At 33.9% G+C, this 11,768-nt stretch overlaps 1 protein-coding gene across 3 annotated transcripts in view; it reads right to left on the bottom strand.

Annotated features, from left to right (window-relative positions):
- LOC127700210 (uncharacterized) overlaps positions 1 to 11,768 on the bottom strand; it is a 289,648-nt gene that overhangs the window by 76,629 nt on the left and 201,251 nt on the right. The gene's annotated exons all lie outside the window — the stretch shown is intronic.

Here is an 11,768-nt window from a genome sequence, read left to right as displayed (position 1 = left end):
GCAATTATTGGTCTTAAACGGCATTCAAAAAAGTACAACGAAAGAACCAACACACAAGTATAAAACGTCACATGGTAGGTGGACTTTGTTTGACTTAAATATTTGCGTTTATTAAAAATGTATAAACTTTTCTGACTTTCTGTGAATTCAGGTACGAAGAGGAGTCAGAGAGTCAGTTTCGAACTTGTAAAAACAAGAACGGCTACATGTAACTTGTGTGAAATAGTTTATAAATGTGGTATCAATTTGCCTGTCATCAATGTCTCAGATGTTTTTTTTCACTAATCTTGGGCTGTATTTATGAAAGGTGCTTTTAAATTAGTGTTTTTGTTTTGTTAGACGCTTTAGTGTGTTTTTTTTATTAGACACAAGTAGCTGATTCCGGTGTAAACTAAAACACTATGTATAAATGAACCGGAAACCCTTCTGAACTCCAGAAATTCAAGAGCAATAACTCAATAGGAATCAACTGATGATTTGGGCCTTGTTGACAGATTTGTTTATCTCGTCCTCCTGATCATTTTGCAATTTACATATTTTTTTATCTATAATTGTAATAGTTCCAAGATAATAGCAAAAATTAGTAAAAATATTCATAAAGGATAACAACTTCTATAAGGGGTCATGTGGTAGTTTTTGACAGTAGGTAGATCTTGACATTCTGAATATTTCTGCTCCGTCAGGTCCTCTATCTATAACAGTTTAAATGATAATAGTCAATACCTGCATTGCATCCCTGTGTTCTAGTTTTACCCTTTGTGGACTCATCGGTTTGCAGGCGAGGTCATTGGACACATTTGATATACTACATATTAGGTAATTGTGGTGAAAATTAAACCAACTAAATTCAGAGGAGAAGAATTTGGTAAAAGATAACGGACGACGGACGCCAAGTGATAAGAATAATTCACATAACTCTTTTAGCCAGGTGGGCTTAATAGTAAATTATACTATATCCATCTCAATATTTACTGTTTGAATACAAAGCTTAATTCTGAGTCAATTAAACCATTCATTCATTTCTATTAGTTTAAATATACGAACGCCGTGTTTGTTTTTTTATTTGCCATAGCATTGTCAGTAACTCTTCGACTTATGTTTAAGCTTTGAAAATTCTCTTGCTTCTACAGCCTCTTTTAAAACACAAAGTTTGTTTACTATTGAAGTAAGTACTAATGAGTTTGTAACAAAAATAATAAGTATGTATTTCAAATAACAATGATACTGATATCATATTATAAGTATATTTAAATACTTTTTATCCTGCATTAAGTTGTAAATATATGAGAACACGTTTATTAGTACCTGGATCAAAGTCACTGGCAAAGTGATCCTCAGTGTTCGTGTCTTCAGTTTTTCTAGACAGCTTGACTTGATTTTCCACAGAATGTTTTCTATTTGCCACATTTGGTTAGGTAGATTTTAATCCTTCCAAAAATTTATCGAAATCACTATCTGAATCAGAATCGTGTAAATGACGAAGAATCAAGCGATTCTTGTCACCCTCTGTCTCTTTGGTCTGCCAATTAAGACACCATTAACGAGTATAAATATACGGATATAATACCAAACAAATAATAATAATATATCTTAATCATAAAGCAAGCGTTTGCATATTCTTTTTACAATATTGGATAATTGAATCCCTCGCCTATCCAATAAGTTCAGAATGTTTTGGTTTTCGCAGCTATCCTTGCATCTTTGACAATATATCACGGGCTATTTGTTGGATAGCAAAAGACAATTACGACATACCAGTTATACTTCATCTCCTAGATGATTTTCTCACTATTCAACCACCGGACTCTTGCGGATTTAGAACAATGGCGCTAATAACGCTTATATTCAATCGTCTAAATATTCCGATTTCTAAGAAAAAGACTGTGGGTCCCACTTGTACTATCGAGTATCTAGGAATCATAGTAGACACCGAAAATTAGATAACCTAACGAAAAGGTAGAAAGAATTTCAAATTTTATTGACGGTTTTCTTCATAAAAAATCTGTTACGAAAAGAGAATTATTACAACTGTTAGGACATTTTAATTTTTCCGCCAGAATTATTCGTCCGGGTAGATCGTTTGTCAGTTATCTCATTAAGTTATCTACTAAAGTTAATGAACTACATCACTGTATACCATTATCAAATGAATGTAGAACTGACTTTATCTTGTGGCGAGATTTCTTAAAGGTTGGAACAGAGTTACTTTCTTTTATGACGAACATATTACTTTAGCTAGTGACATAGAATTGTATACAGATGCGGCTTCTAACTTTGGTTTCTGAGGGTTTTTCCAAGGTAAATGGTTTAGTAGTACTTGGTATTCTGAACTATCAACTTCACTCGATTCAGACATGTCCATGGCTTTTAGAGAACTGTACCCGATTGTTGTTGCATCTTTATTATAGGGGCACTTATGACCCAAGAAACGTATGATGTTCCACCGTGACAACGAACCGTCGTAAATATATTTAATAAAGGAAGATCTAAAGTGCTAGACATTATGAAATTAATGAGAACACTTACTTGGCTATCCGTTAAACAAAACTTTACTAATCAATGTCAACATATTCCCGGAGTTAAAAATGTGATAGCTGACTCTTTATCTCGCTTTGATTTTCAGACCTTCCAAAAAGCAGTTCCAGCAGTAGAGAAAGAACCCACTCCGTGTCCGAAATCTTGGCAAGTAATGTGGAATTAAATGCAAAAGTTAAACATTTAATTCACAACTCAATCGCAAGCAGTACGCGTTCGCAATACGAACATGGATTTAAACCGTACAAAAACTGTTTGTGTCTATCCGGTTTTAAGTGGGATGATAAAACAGATTTGCCACCTCTAACGGAAGATATCTTAATGCATTACGCTACACATTGTCATGAAAATCTTAAAATAAAATGTTCTACAATAAAACTGTACATTTGTGGCTTAAGATACATATATCTTCAATCCGGAGTACAGTGTTTATTCAGTAGCTGTTGTTCTTCAAAACTGGTTAGATTAGAAAAAATTTACAGGGGTATTAAGAAACAAGAAGTAAAGAGTTCCCAAAAAGACTACCGCTAACTAATGATATAATTAAAAATATGATAACAGTGCTTCAAAAGGGAATATTTTCGCCATTTGTTACTGCACTTATTGAGGCAGTTTGTATCGTCGCTTACTTCGGATTTCTCCGCTGTGGTGAATTAACCGTCAACACGGACTTCGATGCATCTTGCAATCTATGTATAGAAGACATCACTTTCGAGGAGGATTACGCAATATTACATTTAAAGTCGTCTAAAACAGACCCTTTCAGAAGTGGAGTAAATATTTATCTTTTCTAAAACAAGACCTCTTTATGCCCGGTCAAATCTTTAATTAGATACCTCGCTGTTAGAAGATCTAGATTCAGCATAACCTGCAACTCTAGTCCGCTCTTTGTCATGGAAAATGGAGAGGCTCTAACACGTACGTTTTTTATCAATCATGTTCGATCCATCCTGGAAATTATCGGACTCAACCCATCTAATTACAACGGACACAGCTTCCGAACAGGAGCGGCAACATCAGTTGCATCAAAAATTGAAGATCAAGTAATCAAGGTTTTAGGTCGTTGGAGTTCCGCATGCTATACCAGAAATATTCATACTCCAAAATCAACCATTAAACAAGCCCAGCTAGCCTTGCTATCCGATTAGTCTAGTTTTACTATTCAACAGTTTTCTTTTTAGAGTTCATGGAAAATATGTGCGCGATTATACAGTGGCATAATAATCCACTGTTTAGAATGAGTGTTTTCTTGTCAAATACATGTAAGACTACGATTCCTTTTAATGAAATTTCAATTTGATTAATAGGGGCATAATGATCCCCGTCGACTGCAGTGTGTTGCTTTATCAATTGGAAATAACACCATCATTGGAATCAGTGTGTTCATTAGTTTCACTTGTGCATAAGAGTCCACATGTCTGCAATGCTTTTTGACGGGGCACAATAATCCCCTTTCTATGAGTTTGAAAATACTCATCATTGGGACTTGACAATCCGTAGTTATATAATATGTTACTCAACTGAATGTGGTGTACTATTCCCTATATGATTTGAATATATTATATAGAGCAGCATGATAGCGTAGTATGATCGTGTATATATTTATATGTCAAATTCATATGCTTTTTTGTTTTTAACCTATACTTCGTGTCTGACTAGTTATTATCATTAGTGAGTTGTATTTCGAATTTGGATACATATTCTTACTTGAAAACTGAATAGTATGAATATGAAATCATTGACTATATTGAGAACAGTTTCTTTCACAGTCCAAGAACATCTAATAATGCTATTCTTGCTGTTTTTTTGTTCCAATAACACTTCCATCGGAAGTGCTAGCAACTTCAATTTTATAGTTATCATAATCTTATTTTTCATACTCCCTTCAATTTGGGGTCCAGCTGTTCATCGGCCTAATCAAAATATTCAACATTTGTTTTTTGGTTCATTTCGAGTTTTCACTCAAATCACAAATTTACGGGGTATTCAGTGGTCACTAACATCCAAAATTTAGCATAAGTCTTGCCAATATTTTCTGGCTAGAAAGCTCAGACAAAAGCTTATGCTAATTGTTTCGGAGATCGGCTCTCTCTGGCTTTCTACTATATCTTTGGCTACTTATCCGAATCACAGTTCAGATGCTTATCATTCACATGCTTTGGAACCAGGAGAGCGGATAGGGAATTACATAGTGTTTCTGTAGTAGCTTTAAAATAGATTAGACACTGGGCACTAACCAGCCGATCTGACTAGTTTAAAGTTATGTTTGCAAGCAAACCGCAGTTTGCCTACAACTACACCATTTCTATTTGTTTTAAAAAAAATCGGATAATGTGACCATGCACGCTAAATTGCTGAGACAGCCGCACGCCAAAAATATTGTATATAATTGTATAGTTGTATAAGTCAATATGTTTTGTAGTTTTGCAATAAAACTATATTTCTAGCTTGTCTTGTGTATAAAATAAGAATTATGTATATAATTCAGATTTATACAAAAGACAATTTGCCCCTTTCCGTTCCCCATTGCTTTATCTACATTCAATTATTTTTAGCACGTGAGAACTATTTATAAATTCACATTGATAACGTTGAAGGCATCGCCATTCTTTGTTGTTAACCACCTTTCTCCCCTCCACCACCTATAGATTTAATTGTTATACATTATTTGCATGTCATAATATTAATCTAGTGTATTTTTTTTTGTATATATATCTATATTTTTTTATCATTATTATAATTGTTGTCTCAGTTAAATGCTAAGGTTTTCATACTGTTAGATAATGTGGGTCATTTCGAGTTTTCACTCAAATCACAAATTTACGTAGTATTCAGTGGTCACTAACATCCTAACTTTTGCACAAGTCTTGCCAATATTTTCTGGCTAGAAAGCTCAGACAAAGGCTTATGCTAATTGTTTCGGAGATCGGCTCTCTCTGGCTTTCTACTATATCTTTGGCTACTTATCCGAATCACAGTTCAGATGCTTATCATTCACATGCTTTGGAACCAGGAGAGCGGATAGGGAATTACATAGTGTTTCTGTAGTAGCTTTAAAATAGATTAGACACTGGGCACTAACCAGCCGATCTGACTAGTTTAAAGTTATGTTTGCAAACAAACCGCAGTTTGCCTGCAACTTCACTATTTCTATTTGTTTTAAAAAAATTCGGATAATGTGACCATGCACGCTAAATTGCTGAGACAGCCGTACGCCAAACATATTGTATATAATTGTATAGTTGTATAAGTCAATATGTTTTGCAGTTTTGCAATAAAATTATATTCCTAGCTTGTCTTGTGTATAAATTGTAAAAATATTAGAAATAGTAACTGTGTTGATTTTAAAATGGTTATCATCGTTGTTGCATTTGTTAACTTCTTAATTGTCAATCGCCATCATCAACAGATAATGCATTGAGAGGGATGTCAGTTTAATGTATTAGAAAGAGACTATATATAGAAGGAATATATAAACAGGGCACAAAAATATGAAAATGTCCTGTTAAAATATGAAATGGTGCCATTAAATACAGATTGGGATGAGTCTTCAACTACAAAGGCATTGCGTCCAGTGATAAATTATTTCATTTTGCAAAGGTTTGATCGTTTTTTAAATACTGTTCCAAATCATGGAATTTTAGTCTATAATGATTATACAGCAACATGATACCGCTGTAACATGTACAGACAGGATATTTTTTATTGGTGGTCGATTTAAATCAAGTCCGAAACCGGTTTATAGTATGATGATGTCTAGTAAAAGGATGGATTGGCCTGCATGGGAAAATAAGGTACCCAATTTGAGTATATAAATCCTCTTACAAATAACAACCATCATCTCTAAAAACTCACAGACCCAATGCACATATGTATTATTTGTAAATCTGAGTTGTTTAAGGATTTGTTGTGCATTCGCTAGAATTTAAGACAGTACCATTTTTGTAATCGACTCCGCTAACAGATTCCTATATACATCATTTTACCTTCAGAGAATTATTGTACACAAATTGAAATTGAACGAATACTATCAAAGAATTATCAACGAATTGTTTGTGATATTTCCACATTCAGAAACTTTGTCAATGTTTAGTACACATTACAGAATACAGTATACATTCTGTAAAGTCCGGCCAATTATATTTTTTTATCTACTAAAGTTTTGTTCTTTCCTTGTTTTTAGGCCCTTGCTATCCTTTGGTGTGTAAGAAAAAGAAACAATCACAGCCTTTAAGCATAATTATCTGAAATATTTCTGAGTATTTTTAAAGGAAAAGGCATTGAAGGTCCCTATTGTCCTTTATTTTCCAAATCCGATTTTTTAAAAAAATTTACCAAACAGCATTCCTTAAATGTGCATTAGATGTTAATCTGATATATTTCAGTATTAATAGACTTGAACATTGTCTTACATATTTGCATTAAAGCTTCAAACTTCGTGAAATGCAAAAACTACCACACAAGCCTCATTTTTAGACCCTGCAATGAATATTTGTTTATGAGCAACAGATATCTTGCTTCTAAATATATTTTATAAACATGTTACTGTATTTTCTTTTTCTTTTTGGGAAACTGTTGTTCATATCTATTTTGTCCAAAAACTATTTGCAAATTGGCATATTGGTTAAATCTGTCAAATTTAACATGTTTATAAAATCATAGTTACATTGCAAGTGACCTTTGTGCACTAAAGTTTTCTTTTATATTAACCTGGTAATCTATTCATAAAAAGGCCGTGTTGTGACCTATAATAGTTTACTTTTTACAAATTGTAACTTGGATGGAGAGTTGTCTCATTGGCCCTCATACCCCATCTTCTTATATCTATGACTAAATGGATTTGTACATACTGTATTTATATAGCGAGCTTTTCAATTGTGTCGGTTCCTAGATCCTAATTAGCTTTGAAAGAGGGACTAAAGATACCAGAAGGACAGTCAAACTCATAGATCGAAAACAAACTGACAACGTCATGGCCAAAAATAAAAAGACAAACAGACAAATAATAGTACAGATGACACAACATAGAGAACTAAAAACTAAGCAACACGAACCCCACCAAAAACTGGGGGTGATCTCAGGTGCTCCGGAAGGGTAAGCAGATCCTGCTCCACATGTGGCACCCGTCGTGTTGCTTATGTTATTACAAATCCGGTAAATAGTCTAATTCGGTAAGTCACATTCGTGAAAAGGGAAGGGTATTGTAGTTGCGACATAAGGAACATATCCGATATCATATATGAAACTGTTATTCCATAACGGTCAACTAACTCGTGATGGCGTCCGTAAATTTACGAAGGGATGATTTCAACTTCACCATTTGGAACTCTTGGCTTGATAGCTTCCTTGTGAGTAGCAATCCACTATCAAGGAAATTATGATAGGAAACACAAGCCCGGGAATATCGTATCAGTTGGGAGATATATACTGCGTATGCAGGCGCTGCTGGAATGTTGCTACATAGAAATGGAAAGTTCACAATTGGGAAGCTGAAATCATCTCTTTTGTCGTAAAGTTTTGTTTTCAACCGACCCTCAATATTCGGCTTTGAGTGTTCCTATTGGAGGTAAATCAAGGAAATTGCTTTGGACGCATGGAATTTAAACGTGTTTTTTTTTCCATTTTTTTTGTATGATAAATGCATGATAGCGCTTGATTTTGTTCAAAACATAGAAAATATGGATAACCTGGAAATTCAAAATATATCTGTGGACAGTGTTATCTATGTAATGGTTTAAATAAGAAATTTAATATCATATTATACTTGTTACAACTAAACCACAGCATCCATTCACATTTTCATTGTTGACTGATTGGTATAGCCCAGCATCTGTCTTATTCACTCTCATAACTATAATGTTGATTGTGCTTAAATACTGTGTCATGTCGTCAAATATATATTTTCTTACAGCAACATTGGGGAAAAAACTGCCAAAAGACATAATAATACAATTGCGTTTGTAGGCGTTGTAACTGCATAATAATCTCCAAAACTTGTTTTCTATGATAAAGAAACATTTTCGTCAACGCCAGCAGTAAATGTGTTTTCTGTAAATAAAACTTAAATTGTAGTATCAGAAATCAAAGAGTAACATAACAACGGATGTGTTCACAGAAATAAAACCTGGTCATTATATTTATCTTGATTCGCCATCTATTGACTTTACCTTACGAAAGGACAATAAAACTAATTGGCAGCATGTCATTTGGTGGAGGGCAGCAATAAAATAGCATATTATTAATATCAAGCAAAGTATTCAATAATAAGAGTCCAACTCGGCGTTGTTCATTTAAATATGAGTGAGTTAACTTGAAAACAGTTTGTTATCTTATTAGTTGTTTTGATTGACTTCAAGCAAAATCATTTTAAAAATTTAACATTCAAACGTCAAAGGTAAAATAATAAAAATACCGAACTGCAAGGAATATAAAAAACAGAAAGTCCCTTAACAATTGACAAAATCAATAATTTAACGGACCTGAGTCGGACACAACTTTTTTTTTATCTGTATTCGGAAGATACTTTCAACTGGTTGACAGTCTTTTTTTGACAATACTGAGGTATAATAATTAGGTCTTTCCACTTTTCCGTGGAAAGACCTATTGCTTTACTTCTGATTATTAGGTCTTTACACTTTTCCGTGGAAAGACCAATTGATTTTGTTCTGATTTTTTTTTCTTCCGCCTAATTTTTTCCTCCGCTGTTTTGTTGTTTCGCAAGATGTCGCTTAGATATTTGGTAAATGATATTGAACAGTTTATACGCTTTTGAAACTGACACTGCGTAACCAATTACTTTTCCATGTAAGAGTTATCTCCCCGAACACTGTTTCCTTGTTATTTCTAAAACTTCTCAACCGTATAAAAAACCGACAAATTTATTTTTCCAAATTGCTTGTTATATCTTCATGATGTTTCGTTTAATTTTGACCGAAGCCGTATAGATATTCCATATGAGTGTTATTTCCCCTTTTGTATTTGATATAAGTAAAATGTATTTGTAACTGGAAAACCATTAGTGATAGAGGCCTAGAGTCTTTTGATTTGAGGTCCTTGGTCCATAAAAATGAAAATGAGGTCAAGGTCAAAGGTCAAAGTCATGTTCAAAATTTTGATTTTGGCTTGTTATCACTAATTTTCATAAATCTTATAAGTTATCGACAATAGACTTTTACAGAATTGTTACTTGCGACATGTCGTAACACCTAAATTTTAGGTTACGTAGACATTAAATGGGAGTTTTCTCCCCTGTTATATTTAAAATTACACGTATGGTGAAATAACTCATTTATTATATGTAATTAAGACCTAGGGTCTTTTGATTTGAGGTCTTTGATTTATGACTTTGAAATTGAGCTCAAGGTCATATGTAAATTTAACGTTCTAGATTTTGACCTTTGCTTTTACCTCGTATGTATACATGATAAAGCAATGGGACTTTAAACATTAGGTTGCAATCCATTTGACCCTGAAAAAGCCAACCGGAAGTGACCTTGTGTAAACCTGAAGTAGCTATTTTTTGTACTGAATAAATGTTCAAGAATATAGAACCATATATTTTTGGAATCAGTGCCAAGTAAACTATCAAACAATACCGAAAATGACATTTTTCTAACCGGAAGTAAAACATTATCTCCCTTATTTATATTTTTTTGTATAGAAACAATATGTTTTTGGAATCGGCGTACAATAAGCTGTCATTTGACGCTGGAATTGACATTTAAAACGAAATTTTAATATAATGTTTTGAAGAGAAAATAATCTTATTTTATCAGTATTTCATACAAGTGAGGGACGAAAGATACCATAGGGACAGTCAAACTCATAGATCGAAAACAAACTGACAACGCCATGGCCAAAAATAAAAAGACAAATTGACAAATAACAGTACAGATGACACAACATAGAAAAACAAAGACTAAGCAACACGAACCCCACCAAAAACTGGGGTGATCTCATGTGCTCAGGAAGGGTAAACAGATCCTGATCCATATTTGGCACCCGTCGTGTTGCTTATGTTATTACAAATCCGGTAAATAGTCTAATTCGTTAGGTCACATTCGTGAAAAGGGAAGGGTATAGTAGTTACGACATAAGGAACATATTCGATATCATCTGTGAAACGGTTATTCCATAACGGTCAACCAACTCGTAATGGCGTCCGTAAAATATACGAAGGGAGGATTTCAACTTAACCATTTGGAACTTATGTGTCTGAAAATATTTGCGTTTCCTCTCATGATAGAGGTTACCGATGACAAGGAAGCTATTGAACCAAAGTTGTCTAATTTTAAAGTAATCTCTTCGAAAGCGTTTTTATTATTATGTTATTTGGTTATCCGCTGTAGAATACATGTGTTATAGATAATAGTGGAACTGCTCCACTAATAAGCCCCTTCTTATCAATTATGAAATAACAGAAGTTGTTCATGCACTGATAAAAATAGACGGATGCCACTAATGCAACACACTACTTATCCCCCAAGAACACCTGGCCTCATTATTAGTTTTTGTGGGATTCATCTTGTCCCATGTTTAGTGTTTATTAGTGTGGTTTGGTTACTAGAGTATGGAACAACACAAAAGAATCAACATTCTAAAAGTGCCTTCTTCTGACAAAGAAACAGTTGATAGCACCACAGATGGTAACAACGACGATGGCGACGATGTACCACTCAGTGAAGCTGCTTAACAATTTCAATTGTAACTTAACATAAATACATGCTTCTACAATTCGATACCATCAAAGGATGACTGATACGACTGGGAATGAGAACTCATCAGTAGCCACGAACAAGAACCAACACATGAGAGGAGCGACGACGATATTTCAGAACAGAATCAAGACGAACCAGAACAAAAACTGACACTTGAAGAAACCCTAGCTGAAACCAGAAGAACTCATGCTAATACATCAACAACTTCAATCCTATCTATAACACAGGCAATGATTACAGCTTTAGGAAGGCTCATTGTGAAAAAGAAGTGCCGAAAGAAAGCACATGAAGCAATCAGCTATTGACAATTTTCTTCTTTGATGTTTTATGTGACCATATGATGTAACATTAAGTGTACCATACACATTGCATTCTACTAGTACATGAATATAAACTTATAACATAAAGGTATTATATTTAAGCATTACTTTATCGGATTCTAACGGTGCATGATGATTTGCCCAATACAAAATGTACTGTTCGCATCTATCTCGCTGAGGCGCTTTTGCTGCATGA

This window comes from Mytilus californianus, unplaced genomic scaffold (assembly GCF_021869535.1).
Source record: "Mytilus californianus isolate M0D057914Y unplaced genomic scaffold, xbMytCali1.0.p SCAF_5, whole genome shotgun sequence".
Lineage (NCBI taxonomy): Eukaryota > Metazoa > Mollusca > Bivalvia > Mytilida > Mytilidae > Mytilus > Mytilus californianus.
Note: the sequence above shows the minus strand (reverse complement) of the source record. Positions and strands in the feature narration are given on the sequence as shown.